This window comes from Papilio xuthus, unplaced genomic scaffold (genome assembly GCF_000836235.2).
Source record: "Papilio xuthus unplaced genomic scaffold, Pxut_1.1 DF827542.1, whole genome shotgun sequence".
NCBI lineage: Eukaryota > Metazoa > Arthropoda > Insecta > Lepidoptera > Papilionidae > Papilio > Papilio xuthus.
In genome coordinates this window covers 1,451,275-1,467,168 of record NW_013531107.1, presented here as the reverse complement: position 1 = coordinate 1,467,168, position 15,894 = coordinate 1,451,275, and the positions used below count along the sequence as shown (strand labels likewise).

Below are 15,894 nucleotides of genomic sequence, written 5' to 3'. Positions count from 1 at the left end.
ACCTTTTGACTTTTTCACTGAGTCCTTGTGGGCTCCAGCGGAATAGGTTCCGCTCGCGTCCTGCTGTGCGACTGGTCGGGACGCTATGGCCGCTGACGAACGGATACGGTATAGCGGCGGCCTCTTCACTACACTCTCTTTTATAGAGTTACGTCACACACGCGCCGGAGGAAAGTAGTGATGGTAGCCCGTTGACTTAGATCACCGACTTGCAGACACGGTTCATTAATTAAAGTATACAATTTATAATGTAAAAATGCAATATTTACTAAAAAAAAACCAATTAGTATTATAATTATAATAATAAGTAAATGATCTTAATGGTAAATGCCAAATGATTTTTATGATGCGCTCAAATTCAATGTTTAAAAATAAGTCCCAGAAAACATATCAAAACATCTTCACAATTCAAATCATCTTTAACTGAATATAAACGTTATAAAGAGTTTTATATAACTTCATTAGAAATAAATTGTTGTATATCAAATATCATTTTAATCTATGACAGTTTGAGGGGTTGGTAAAGTTCGATTGACTAATTTATTCAGTTTATTTGCCGACTTGGCTTGTTTCGTCGAGGAAAAGTTTAAGCACCATAGAATTGAAGTTGGAATTTTAAAACATTTACACATTAGTATGGGGGAACAGGTCCAAACTTTCACTTAAGGTTATGTATGTAAATTAGCTTTAAACTGTAATTGATAACGTAACTTAGAACTACTAACAATAGGTTGAGAAAGAACTAAATTGTGTTACTATGATTTCAATATCAAAAAATAGTAATAGTAAATACTTTTATTATAGGTCGACTAAAGTAATTAAACGTACTTTAGGCCTTGAATACATTTTCCAGCATAACCTTTATATAATTAAGTAAGATCAATGTCTTAAACTTAACAGACACAGTTTAAATTCAATTACAAAATTATTTAAGACGACGACATTATCTTAATGCATCAGACTATCAATAATAAGTCAGTAATTAATTCTGAACTAAAGCGAAATATGTTTCAAATAAATAGTGGTAAAAAAAATATCTGCTCCCTATTGTCGGTACCAAAGCATCTGCAAATGTGGATGTCTACGGGCAACGGTCTCTGTACTATTTTCCCTGCCCTGTCTCCCTTCTGTTTTTCTACGAAGGTTCGGCTTTTATCTGCCGCGTCTTAATCTTACTAATATCATGAATGCGAAAGTTTAGATGTTTGTTTAAAGGTATCTCCAGAACGGCTGCATAGACTTGCTGAAATTTGGTATAAATGTAGAACATAGTCTGGAACACATAGGATTTTTTTTAATTCCGCGCGTACGGAGTCAACGCGTCAGCTAATTTCACAATAAATCCGACATAGCTTTTATTCACGCGTAAGTAAATCGTGGTCGCATGATTAATACAATTCTGAAACGGCGTCATATTTAGCATTTATTCGTTTTCCTTCCTCTCGATAGCTCTATATATACCTACGAAACATTTTCCGACGTAAAATATGGATGAAATGAATCATGAATCATTATGGATTATTTTGTGTTATGATTATTATTTTAAGATTAAAAATGGTAAATAACACTAATGAGTAACAATATTAGGAGTTAGTAATTAAAATCAAACTGCTCTAAAGTCTTTAAATGGTTACTAAGGGTATCCTTAAGTAAAGATTTGTAGAGGTAAACTAGCTAAGGGCTGCTAAAGTAACTATTTACTGACTAGTGTGGCATTACCTTTACAATCTTAATTGTTACTTGATACAAAATTGCAGCACCAATTCATAATTTTAAGCAATAAAATGAACACAGCCTATTTCAATTATTACATCGTTTTTAATAATCGAAATCGTCAATTTCACGCTTACGTAAAACATAGTTTCCCAAAATACGATGAAATTGTTTTACAACTTCTCTGACACAAACTCGACGACTAGTTTTCACTAGATCATTGATAATTTAATGTATTCTTATTACTATTTATGCAATTTCTAAGTATTAGAAACTTTAATTTAGCTTAATCTTAATACATTATGTAATTTTTTTTTCGTCTATTTTATTTTGTAAGATAGTAAAATTATCCACCATCAATTAAGACATATGATGTATGTATTTTTCGAAGATATTTTAATTTTTTTTTTAAATTCTTCTTTCCGGGCAAATCGCTGTTGTTCTCTAGTAGCCGATAAAATTTAAATACAATGATGTATTATAAGTTATATTCAAACAAAGCTGTAGATAGAAAAATTACGAAATTAGCATAAACATATGGGATATCATAAAATTGATGTCCAAATATATATTAGTTGACATTGCAACGTTGCCTACAAAGCGAGAAAGGTCTAAACCCGTTTTCGGTATTGTAGGCGGCTACAAATATTTGTATGCGGCTTGTGAATGGACCGCGAGGACTTTCTCTCACTTGAACAAGTCTCTAACACTGACGTATATTGCCAAGCCCTGCTGTTAGACATAGTCAACATATAGTAAATAAATAAAACAGATGAACATTTCAAAATAAAAAAAACAAAAAGAAATACAGGATGTATTGTGTAATTCTTGTATGTATTTAAAAAAAGAACTTTCACTTTACAATAATTATTTTCCTTATAAATGATCATTCAATTTTATATGTATTTTGAACTCCTATCAAAATGTTTGTAACCATACTCCTCCAAAATGGCTTGACGGTTTTTTAAGAAATTTTACATACATATTCAGTAGGTCTAAGAATCGGTTACTATATAATATTTAACCCCGCTCGGGGTCGCTGGTGACAGTTAATTAGGTCTAAAAATAAACTTGCCCAGTCGTTTTGAGTACCTCAAGTGCTATAAAAAGAGGTAAAAAAGGTATAGTAATTATCATTATAGGTAATATTAAAGTTGTTACCTTTACTAAGCATCTCGTGAGTTTTTAAAAACAAAATTTAACTTACTCCTGTTTTAATTATACGAATTTAATTAAGTTGCAACTTTGATTGAGCACACTTATCAATTACAGTTTAATATATTCCCGATGCGGCGCCTGCGCCGGTTACTCTAAATATTTTTGTTATTCATTCTTTGCTACTACCGCTTTGATTTTCGTTAAAAATGTTACCCACTTAACACCCTTTTGGGTAACAATGCCCCCCAACTTCTACCAATAGAAGCAAAATAATAAAAAAATATAAACTTGATCTTAGTAGTTATCTATTAAAAAAATATATTCTGAACCTTTTACCCTAAAAAACTTTCCTTGTCTAAACCAAATACATATCAGAAACTATTGTATTTTATATATTATTGTAACTAAACCTTTTTTGTTTAATTATAATAATGAATGCATAAAAAAACAATAATTAAATATTTCATTATATTGTAAGTCAAAGGCTAATTTCACTCAAATTCACTTTACTTCTTAAATATTTTTCGCTTGAGTCGAGCGTGCTAATGTCGCTTCGTTCGATTCATACTTTCCTTTTTTGTTAATTTAATTTCGCTGATGCCATACTTTTTCATAACACGAATATTATATAACGTTAGCAAGGAAAGTTGTAAAAATTTATGGTTTTAGAGAGTACCATACTTTTAGTATGGATATAAACAGAAAGTTGTTGATGCTCGTTCTGTTTTTTTAACGTAATACAACACTACGTTAGTGATTTGAAAATATTAAAATACAACATTTTAAAAAAATTATCAGCATCATCAGCTCACTGTACGACTCCAGTGAACTGCTCGAACCCTACCCTAACATAGGAGTGACTGAGCCATAGTCTCGTGAAGAACTTCCTATAGAAATGATCCTATGAAGTAAAGTCTTGACTGCCATAGCCATAGTCAACCACGCTGACCTTGGTTTGGTCGACTTCACACATATTTTTGAAATTCTTCGCAGATATTTGCTGGTTGCTTCATGATCTTTTTTTTCACTGTAAGGACTTAGAGTTAATGTACATACATGCATATATACACATTGGTACATGGTGGGATTCGAACCGAGGACCTGCAGATAACAAGTCAAGGTCTTAACCCCTAAGCCTTAAAAATTAATTTTAAAAACGCCTGTGTCTAATTTTTCCTGCTTTATAAGATGAATTAGAATTCAACCTATCAGATACAATGTTAATAAATCAAGTCATTTTATTATTTCTTAAGTAGTACCATAGTGGGTTCTCTAATAATATTAGCATTTTGGTTTAATTTTTAAATTATAATGACCCTGGCTATTAAAATATGAATACCCTTCACAATGTCTGTCCTAGTCAATGAGGTCGATTGCTGTCGAGTTCGAACGCTAGTGGCCCACTAACGCGACCGGTTGCTCGTACTTTCTTCTCGCCTTGTCACTTCCGTCCGCGGGCCTCCACGCGCAAGGACCTGTCCCCACATTGTATAGAGGTTACATTACCAATAAATTAGCGTAAAACTATGCCAATGTATGTCTAGGGTAAATTACAAGCGATTATCGTTACTACATATTTATAAAATATTACTAATGATAAACCCGCATTCGTATGTAGAGTTCTATGTATTAAAATGAGGTCAATGATGAAGCAAAAAACTATCTTCATGGTTAATTGTCAATTGTTTATCATCATCAGTCATCACATCTGTTCCGGAATTTATTCCGGACACTAGATAAATAAATAAATTGATATGTAAAACATAAGATATAAGCCTCTACAATAATTTTATTATATGATATTTTGCCGACTTAAACGTAATCAAAAGATAAACGGAACATTTTGAATGCCACTTTTTTATGTTTTCTAGAGAAAGTCACCAGCCGCCCTGTATTAGACATCAACGCGTTCAGAAGCTTTGTTATGATTTTTCTATTCCAAAATGTCAAAAGGTGGTTAACGTAATATTATAACTTACATGTTTAATTACTTAACTATTTCTTCACTTATTATATACTTAAAATTTATATTATCATCCAGAGACCTTTTTAAAAACTTACATAGAATCCTTAAATAATCTTATGGACTCATTTAATCGGTAACATTATGTTAGAAAACTGATCATGTATACATTCATAATCTTAACTACATTGCAATGTAAGTCATCCTAGACGAATGGATTCACATAAATAAATTAATTGAAATTTGTTTTCCTCTAAAATTCCTACGTGTGTTAGACATCAACGCGTTTAAGTTAAATTACAATGTACTTTTATAGTTAAAAAAAATCTTTAATTCAATAAAGAATGAAATCTATATAATTTTAAATAAAACAATTCTTTGTTTTTTTTAATTTGCCATCTAGCGGTATATTTTTAAACTACGCTTAGTATTACAATACTAGAAAACGTTTCGAGTCTAAAGTTCTCTTACGTTTGCAATCATTACATAGATGGCGCTTTATTAAATACGTCTCACAATATAATCTGGTTACTCTTATAAAGAAGAATTGCATCACCCCTTGCAACATTTATATATTTTTATATTTTTCTGATTTTGTAAGTTAACTAATATCGGCTACAAGTTGAAAATTACTAAATGATAAAACCGAAACATCCTTGTAAAAATCATAATCATAACGAATTCAGTTCAAATCACAAATATATTTTGTTATGCATAAAGTGGCCATGTGATCAACAACACGTACACAAGTTCTGAATAATAATAACTTAAATAGTAAAGCTTTAGTTAAATAAAAAATTACAACTTAACAAATTGCGTAAAAAAATAAGTACACATCATAAAAGTAAATTATATATATAAATATAACAATGTTTTTCAAACGAAAAACTTCTCTATTATTTCCAAAGGCGATTAAAAAAACAACATCGCAAGCGAAGTCAATTAGAACCATTAAAAAGAACCTTCAAAGACAAAACAAATGGATTAAAACAATATAATCGTTTACATAAAGTTTAAAGAAGGATGTGTGCTAATCTCGATCGCTTTGCGACCGCCTCTATTGGAATGCGAGGGGCGGAGGTACCTGGTAATCGGAACAACATAAATATTAGCCAAGCGTCTTGTAGTCATGTGACCGTCGAGACAATGCCAGCCTTGACATTTCCGATGAGGACGATACCACGATATCGAGCTTACCCGCACACAACCGTCACTTGCGTCATTTTTCCACTCAAAGTTTACTCATTGTCATTATAGTCTTGGCATTTGAATAACCAAACGTTAAATATCTTCATATATATAATCGATAATCGCGAAAATTGCAAGTAAAATAACATAATATGACGTATTTAAATAATTTATACTATACAAAAATTTAAATAAAGAAATATTCACAAATAACTATTTGCAAGTATTAATAAATGTAAAATGCTATATTTAAAATATTTCTCTACCAAGGATACTTGATATTAATAGATTACTAAACTCTACCAATGCAATGTTACTTATAGAAATATTAAAAATGACATAAAACAACTACTTATTTTTTTTTACTCTTACAAACTTTATGATCCTCCAAACCTTGTTAATATTACGAATGCCAAAGGCTAGATGGATACGAGTTACTCCGTAACTCCAGAAAGACTGAACCAATATGGATGAAATTCAGTACAGATATAGATAACAAAGTCGTGGGCGACAACTAATTATAAATAAACATACAACAAACAACTAGACATCTGTTGATTCTAGATTCATACAAGTATCAAATTATGGTAAAAATGCTGTTTTTTGTTTGTGTAGTCCACTAGTCGTCTCATCTTGCCTCTAGCGATCAAATAATCGCCCACATGCATAGCAACACCATGATAGTAAATGTGCGTGAGTAACACCATTTCTGAGTTTTTGTTTATAATCACATCCAAGTCTGATCCGGCTTAACACGTGCAAGGTTTTTCTTAGCATCACATGTCTTTGAGCTTATTCAACGTATTTGCTACCAAGCTTATTTGTTACTGAGTTATTTATTTCCAACATTTATGTTAAATAAAGTAGCCATACAATCATATCGTTCATATGTAATGTAGCCAACTTATCATTGATAACTTTAAACTTTAAATATTAAATATTACCTATCACTTTATTTAATTTTATGTCATGTTTGTTTTTAGACAACCCTTTTAAACTTTTGAACAGGTATCGTCTTTTTTTTGTTCTTGAATCGCAAAAACACAGCTAATAAGAGTTTCGTATCATTTAGAAAAATAATAATACACACCAGGTAATCTTCATACATATACCCGTGTCACGTGGTCACGTAGTCATGTGATGCTAATAGAACATTCGTCTTATTTTACTTGAATACAAAGACGTTAATTAATATTGTGTAATTGCATTGTGTGTCAATAAAACACACGCTAAAAATACAAATACGTAATGCGAACGTAATGTAGCCCAGTTTACGTAGGGTTTTCGCAACCGCACGTAAAGCATTGTAGTCCCCACTACGACGGCCGCGGTCACATGAGCGGAGTCACATGCTCAATGCAGTTGCGGAAGACGCTTTCTCCTTCCATTACATGTGTAATGTGTATCTTACTACCGTAAAGGGCGCGAAGCTTCCATTCCGCGTCGAAACGCCGGATCTAATGCACGTCTTACAATGTTTTATTATTTTGTTTTTTTTAATTATAAATTTCAGTCTTCTACTCTTTTAGGATGAATAATTCGTAGCAATCATTAGTCTACTTTCGTCAAGGATAAATGCGCTTATGTATGAAATAAGTTACAGTAATTAATTTTTATGAAAACTTTTTTACTTACTTTAAAATAGAATAAAAACAAAAGTAAGTAGGTGTAAGATGTTTAGGAGTTCGTCGAATGTAAGATTTTCCACGGTTCTTTTGTAGCTCTCGTGTATCGTTTAAAAACAAAAAAAGGTATATAAAATATATTAATTAGTATAAAGCTTAGAAAATAAATTTATATCATGTTTTTTAAGAAAACTCCTCTAAGACATTTAAAAAAAAATAGCAATCTTACATATTATTATTACGTCACAATAGTAAACCATGGAAGTACTACACTTACCAAAAAATCGACAAAAACTATCAGCTCAATAAATTACTATATTATTCAAATTTCAGTATTTCTAGTGAATTTGTTCATCAAAAACGAGAAATTACCATCACAGTACGCTCAATATGTGATTAATTAAAACTCTTTGCATATCATTCGCATTATGTATATTATTTACGAAAAGAAAAAATGCATTCTAAAACTTGTGTTAAGTTACGCAAGGAACACTTTATTGCTATCTTAAACCGGTTGGAATATTTTGTGTCATAATGCGAATCACGTGCTCCATGACCAAAGCCAATATTCTGTAAAACATACATATATAATTATAGATTTAATATAATATAATTTAGATAAAAACTTGTCTGTTTTCTGGCAGTATAAAAACTTAGCCTTACGTTAAAGCTATCATATTAATAATATCTGATACCAAAAAAACTTCTACTCCTGTTTTCTCATGAAGGATAAATAAATAGGACAAAATTAAAGCAATTAGTAAGTATTCGAAGCTAGAAATCAAATCTTAAAAAACAATATATTCAGACATCAAATATCTAATAAAAAATAGTTTTAAAATGTACTATTTAGTAAAGTAGGTCATTTTTTACCGTGGGTTTGTGAAACCAAACTCCCCGTTTTAAACATGCTATCTCTGTTTAAATAATGACAGGGATGATATGTTATATACAGAGATTTTGGTCTTGGAAACTCACGGTTATAATATAAAATTAACGCTTGATAGACAAAGGCAGAAATGTTAAGATTTTTATAATTTCTAAGAAGACAGTACGTCAAGTAATGCAGATTATATGTGATGATAAGATAACAAATTTAAGCTCTTTTTGTCATAAACACAACAAAAAAACCGAGTTCAAAGGACCTTAAATTCCGGGTTGATTAACCTTAAAAACCTAAGACTATGTAACTCAGTTGCATGATATTTTGACACTAAATGAAAAACTTATTAGTTAAAAAAGATCAGATTAATATACTACATGACTATCTTAGTACGTCTAACTTTAACACCTTATAATATTATAGCCACATACTAAGTCTTCCCTCTCTCAGTCCTTACCTTTGTTGGATAAAGTGAAGGGGTAATTAGTATCAATAGCATTTTTTTATGTCATAAAAGTTGTTTTATACTAATTATCACATACCGACGATAACATTTCCTCTCAATGCTTACGTATAATGGATAGTTAATTAACTAAACACGCTTTTTTATTACGTATAAAAGAATCGATAAGGATTAAATGCATTTTAATTGTAAAAAAATGCTGTTGTTATGACAACTGTAAGGTTGCCGTTAACATTTAAAATAAAATGTTAAATATAAATTTTCACTGACAATTCACCAATGATAAAATTACTATTATTCATTATCTTAAAAAAGTGTCTTGAAAGACGGACGGACGGACAACAAAGTGATCCTATAAGGGTTCCGTTTTTTTCCTATGAGGTACGGAACCCTAAAAATAGAGATAGAACAATATTTTTAACATAACTTTTAGTGGAAATTGTCTCTATAATAGGTGTGTTAAATATAAATCTGTAAAAATAGATCAAATCAAAATTATTTTAATCCGTCCGCTCTATAAAGCTAAAAATAAAAGATCAACTATGTTTTGTAAAATGTTATGACACATTTGAAATTATTACCAGGATACGAATGAGTCGTCGCTAGCTTTGAGTAGGATTTAAATGTCATTGTGTATTGCCATCACGTACGAAGCAGAACGGATTCCTGAGCTGGTTGTGTTTGCGTGTTATTTAATCGTAGTAAGACGACAGATGAATTAGAATCATAGGGCTACATCCTGAAATTGGCACGAAGATTTGTGACGTAATCATTTTTTTAACGAACTGTGGATAACGTACACTTGTACCAAAATATATAAGTAGGTAACAGTGTTATTTTTATTAAAGAGACATAATGTTCTAATCATCAAAATAAAAAGTGTAATGCAAATGCTAATCTAAAAACTTCCATTACCTTTGATATTATAAATAAAATGTCCTTTGTGATAATCAAAAAATATCGTTAATCATTAGGAAAAAAATCTGGATGACCGAGCTTTGCTCGGTAATTTTCTTTTTTTTTAATTGTGTTTTTCGGAAATTATATTTAAGTATCTTACCGATAGAAAAAGTTAAGTTTATGTTTAAGTTGATTATCGATAAAAAACGAATAAAATGACATTTTCTAAAAATGATTCCTAGCTAGATCAATTTATCGCCCCCGAAACCCTCTATATACTAAATTTTATGAAAATCGTTTAAGCCGATTCCGAGATTCCAATTATATATATATATCTATACAAGAATTGCTCATTTAAAGATATAAGATAATCAAATTAAGAAGAAAAAACTATGTAATAATTAATGTATTATGCGTAACTGTTATAATATGAATAATTGGTTAATATAATTATAATAATTTCCACCACCTGTTATCAAGATTTATTCCTAACACAGAGAAGAAGGCATTTGTATTACATACCATGAAGCCTTTTCCTAATGACTAAATTACTAAGGACTCATTCATTACTACGAGTAGAGTAGAATTTATTTTTCTAGTCACATTTTTCATTTCGAGAAACGGTAATGTTAAGTGTAAAATACACAAATTCGATCGACCTCTTGTGTTGGAGACCAAATCTACCCGTTCGCGTGGAATTGGAAAAAAACTTAAGTAGTAGTCTATACGCTATTCCTGGTTATAACCTTTATTAAAACCGAATATTTATACCGAATAAACCGAATAAATAACCTTCCTAACTTTCCCAGTTATAATAATAATATGATTCAACCTTTAACCATAGAATTCAAAGTTCATCGGTTAACAATCAGCTTTTATTGAACGTTGAAACTAATTGCAAAATTTTGCGCTAACTGAATTGAACATTTGTTATTCAAAATGCTGAGGGTTGCAACTATGGTGCATAATCACGACCAATGCGCACGACCATCCTTGGTGAATCTAAAATCCCTTCTCCTTAGGTTACCGACCCTGAATTCTAAAGAAATAATTAAAGATGCGTTCATAATTTTTATATTTCAATTAAATATGAATCATAATAAGGAAGATATAAATCCGGGTACGAACGGAAATTACGTTCGGTTTGTTAGAGTCATGTGATTCGAGCTCACAACGATTATCATTAAATATTCGAGGAAACTGTATTTGAAAGAGGCGGAACAAAATCGACATCATTCAAATGTTTAATCGTTCAAGATCAATCCGATCGTTGCAAATATAATATTTTTTTTTTAAATATTAATTGCGTTAATTGTGTGTTCTCATATAACGGTATTGATGATTAATTTAAATTATCATTAGCTTACTATGATATATGCAGATATGTGCAGGTTACATCAAGATGTTTTCTATCACCGTAAGGACTTCGGATAAATGTACATATGTAAATCGGGAATCGAAAAACACATTGGTAAATAGCGGGAGTCGTTAAGTGCTTAACCAGTGAGCTAACCACGCCCTTTAAATTTTAATTAAGTAACAATAAGCAAAACTAGAGTAGGTACGGTACACTCATAGATAAATATTTTTGTAATTTCACTCATATTGCATCTTTTAAGATTGTCTTGAGAATACGATTAAGTTGACAAGAAAACGAACTAATTTAACTGAAATGCGTAGGTACATAATCGATACGTTATATCAAATATAACTAAACAATTTTAAAGTTTAAAGTAACTAATTGAGATGTCACGGACTCCAGTTGAGGTTTTCGTAAGCATTTCTTAACTTTGTTTAAAATCTTCAAAATTTCGATAACTCGTTCCAACCCATTCACGGACAATATATAGCTTTTTTAATCACAAAGCAAGAAATTACTCGTAATTGTCTCAACGGAGTCTAAACGCTGTTATTAGTAAAGATGATATATTAAGGGGTATCCAAAAGCTGGTCGTAAATATTAAGAAAATGTTACTTTTTATATCTGATAATTACACTACGCGGTAACGAAGCGGATGTGCATACTCGATATATTATAAACTATTTATTCTTTAGCTGATTTTTATGTATGCTTTAAAAATAAAATAAAAATAATTAAAGCCATGAAAATCTTACGATAGTTTAGATGGATGGATGTATTGATGTTCGTTAGAAGATTTCGCTTAAGAACTCAGATTGCGCGGATCTCTCTAAAGTTTGGCATAGATGTAAAACATATTCTTGAAGACAACATTGTCTTTTTTATTTTATTTCTCGCCCGGAGCTGCGGGTGACAACTAGTGTATCATAAATATAAAAGCACGTACGCTTGTATCCCTTTGGGGACAGTTGAGATTATTAATAAGAATATGGAGGAAATATATGTACAACATAATAATCGCCCCTGAACTAGACCGCTATCACTGCATAGACACAGTGATAGCAGTCTTCCATTTGGTATGGTCCTGGTAACCTTCCCGCCTTCTTCACATTCATACTCGCATACTCATCAGTTTTGAAGATTCTTATTTTATATTTTCTTGACAAGATAATGCGTTGTACAGTTTAATTTTAAGCAATCGCTTAACTTTAGAATAACAACATTCTTTGTCTCTTATACATTAAAGTAGGAAAGCTTAACGAATGTACAAATGTATACATTTAACTCATCAGCATACGTACAGACGAAAGTGAAATTTTTCTCCGTATTTGTTTCAAACATATAAAGGTACAACCGGAATGTAACGCAATATTTTATTTATGTAAGAACCGAAAAAGCTCTTCGATTTTATAGCTTTACAATAATAAAAAAGCTTTCAGATTTTACATGAAGTTTTTTTTTTAATTATTTGAAATAAGAAGTCCTTGTAGTTTATTTTTTGAAAGAGCTTTATTTTTATTTAGTAGATATCAACTTTCATTACTAAAAATATATATTATTAAGAAACATAAATGTACTCGTATATGTATATTTTTTTATTAATGTACTACTAAAGATTAAAATTATAATTATGATTTATTTTTAATTTTTGTACATGATTAAGTTTTAAAACACTTCTTGTTATCTATAATTATTTTTGATACACAACTTTATGGCTAATAAAGTTCATATCCAGTTAAGTATCTGCAATTTCGGAAACCCAAAACTTTATAGCTTTATAAAACCTAAGGCTAACAATGCTTTTTATAACTTACATGCTTTAATTAGTCCAACTTGTTTAATAACATGAAGTGATGTCAACAAGTTAGGAAATTATTTTCAACTTTCACATGATGTTCGTGTCACGTTCAGGCTTGTGCAACGAACAGACCTGTTTTATCCTTTTCATCTCATTGTTATTAAGAACATAACCCAATTAAGCTTTCTCTTACTTAACTTAAAAATGATAAGAAAGAAGAAGGAAGTGAAACATGAAATTCGGGCAATCATGGACATTTTATTTATTTTATTGTTAGTGTAAAACTATGTGTTATTAATTTAAGTTGCATCTAAGTTACTAAGAACCTAAACAGCAATGAAAGGGAATAAATACGAACGAGATAAAATATTTTTATCTCGTTCGTATATTTTACAATCTTAATTTAATACATCGAGTTTATCGACGCAGATAAAGTAAAGTAAATGATGAATGATTTTTGGCTACAATAAAACAAAAAAAAATGGTCCATAGCTTACTATGAACAAGAAACTAGCCATAACTAACATCCTAATTGAGCATAAGCCAGCCAGCATTAAACAAAACATTCTAGAGAATGATAATTTCGACTTTATCATACATCCACTCACCCACACACCCACATACATGCTAAAGTGAAAGTGACACTCACAATCGAATAAACATTTAACCGAGCTGTTGCGTAATATACTATCAGTTTAATGAGTTTTAGTCCGACGGATAATGTTTGTTTATATTTTCATACGAGTCCTAACACGCTAATACATCTTTAATTGTGGGTTTCTGAAACCAAAATCCCTCTGCATATTGTCGAAGATAATAAGATAACGATATGTTTTATATAGAGATTTTGGCCTCAGAAATTTACGGTAAATCGAAAGATTTACGTGTGTTAAACAAAAGTATGTATTGAGGATTGAACTCTGATTTAAGCGTTTCCAACGAGTGATTAACTTTAAGAATCTATAGCAATATTATTTTATATTTTTAGGAAGAAATCCGAAAATGTGGTAGTGTATTAACTCAACACTAGCCTTATTAAAATTTCGACGTTTGTGTCCACTTACTATTCCTTCTGACACTGGACTTTGTAACGAAAGCACGTCATTCGCGCCAAAGGATTCTAACTAATAATGTCTAAAAATATATATTTTATTTTGTGTAATTTCGCAGATAGAATAACTTCATTCTTATTTATATTTAAAACATTTTCTTTCGCATATCTCAATCATTTTAATCTTATTATTTTTTATGCTAAAGAATTAATTTTAATCGTGAGTCTCAATGCTTTAAATGGATGTAGTTTTCTTTATCTATATCAGATAATAGCAGTGGGATGAAACATTTCTCTTTTCTCTTATTTTGAATGTCTGAATAAATCAAAAATATACTTCTCAGGTACTTTTACCTTTGTTAAATAGAAAAATATAAAGTAGATAAATACTTTCGCTTGGTAAAAGAATATAATAGTAATTTTCTATTCCCATTGCTTTTGAAATCATAAACAAATTCAAATATTGATCAAAAACGATAACACTTTTGTAATATAAAAAACCAAGCTTTGAAGTTTAAAATTTAATTACTATTATCCTAAAATTTGAAGTTTGATAACTTGCGTGTATTTTAGTGAGATATAAGTTTTTTATCAGTTCTATGAAATTATTTCCAACTTTCGTCTGTTTTCTTTATCTGCATAAAACTTTACAAACGGACCTTCAAGAGTTCAGACGCGAAATGCAAATCCGCTAAACATTTGTTATGTTCCTATGAAGACATTCCGTTAACACTATTTGCATTTCAAATTAATTGTTGAAGGCGATTAGATCATGTGATGCAGAAAAAAAAATGCATTAATTTTTACACAATCCTTGTAAATAATGCAAGCGTGTAACAATAAAATGATATTTAACATGCAAAGAATATATGATAATCACTACATTATTTATAAATTATTTAGAAAAAACTGTTGAGTAAAGTGTGTCGGCCCTTTATATTTATGTAATCTTTGTCATTCTTGCTAGCTTAGTACATGATAGCTGATCTAAGTAGGATATTATAAGAAAAAGTTCGTACTTCACGTCTATGCCATAAGGGCACATAGGGGAGAAATTTTATTAACTATAGAATTTAACTAAAACATTGTTATATTATTTGAGGTTAATGATCTTTTCAAAATTTTAACCAATAACACGACTTTAGATCATCTGTATTTGGATGGAGTCTTTCATAGAATCCCATCAAATTATCAGCCTCCAAAAATCTACCATAAAGTCAGGGGATCCCAAAAATGGATTTACTCATGAGTGTAAAATGTTGGTACAGCAGGATACTTATGAACAAACTGAGGCAATTATATATTTTAAGACTCAGTCATTCTTCAACATTTTTTCTATCCTATCTCTGTTTGAGTCTATCGTATCGTAAGTTTCCACTTCCGCAACACCTTCTCATATTCAAATAAAGATAACGATATGATTTTATACAAGCAATGGAAACTCATAATAAGAGTGATTGCTCTACTTCGTAAACAAAAACATAGCGATCGTCAAAGTAGGACTCCCAGAATTGTCGTCCGTTCAAGGTGTCAGTGGCGCGTGATCTGCAGAGGAGTTTAAAATTAAATTTTGTCGTCGAATACGCAATCGGTGATGATAGCGTCATCGGCAAACGTAACCGCGAGGTTTGATAACTCGACGACTTTCTCTCTCGGAGGAACTGGCGTACGAGTGTCGAGTAACTAGCGAGTTGCAGCGTTCATCACAGCTTCACTCCGCCATAGCCAGCGAACCGATCTGTTCGTGGCGGACGGCGCGTACCACCGAACTCGTAAATCGCGAATACAAAAT

At 30.8% G+C, this 15,894-nt stretch overlaps 1 protein-coding gene across 2 annotated transcripts in view; it reads right to left on the bottom strand.

Moving 5' to 3' along the window:
- The window catches only part of LOC106119154 (nucleolin), a 37,160-nt gene that overhangs the window by 6,640 nt on the left and 14,626 nt on the right, over positions 1 to 15,894 (bottom strand). Inside the window, exon 1 of one of the 2 annotated variants that reach the window (XM_013314047.1) lies at positions 3 to 109. The exons of the other annotated variant lie outside the window; for it this stretch is intronic. The gene's annotated coding sequence lies outside the window, so the exon portion shown is untranslated. Of the gene's footprint in view, positions 1 to 2; positions 110 to 15,894 lie in introns of those variants that run through there. 2 annotated transcript variants of the gene reach the window in all.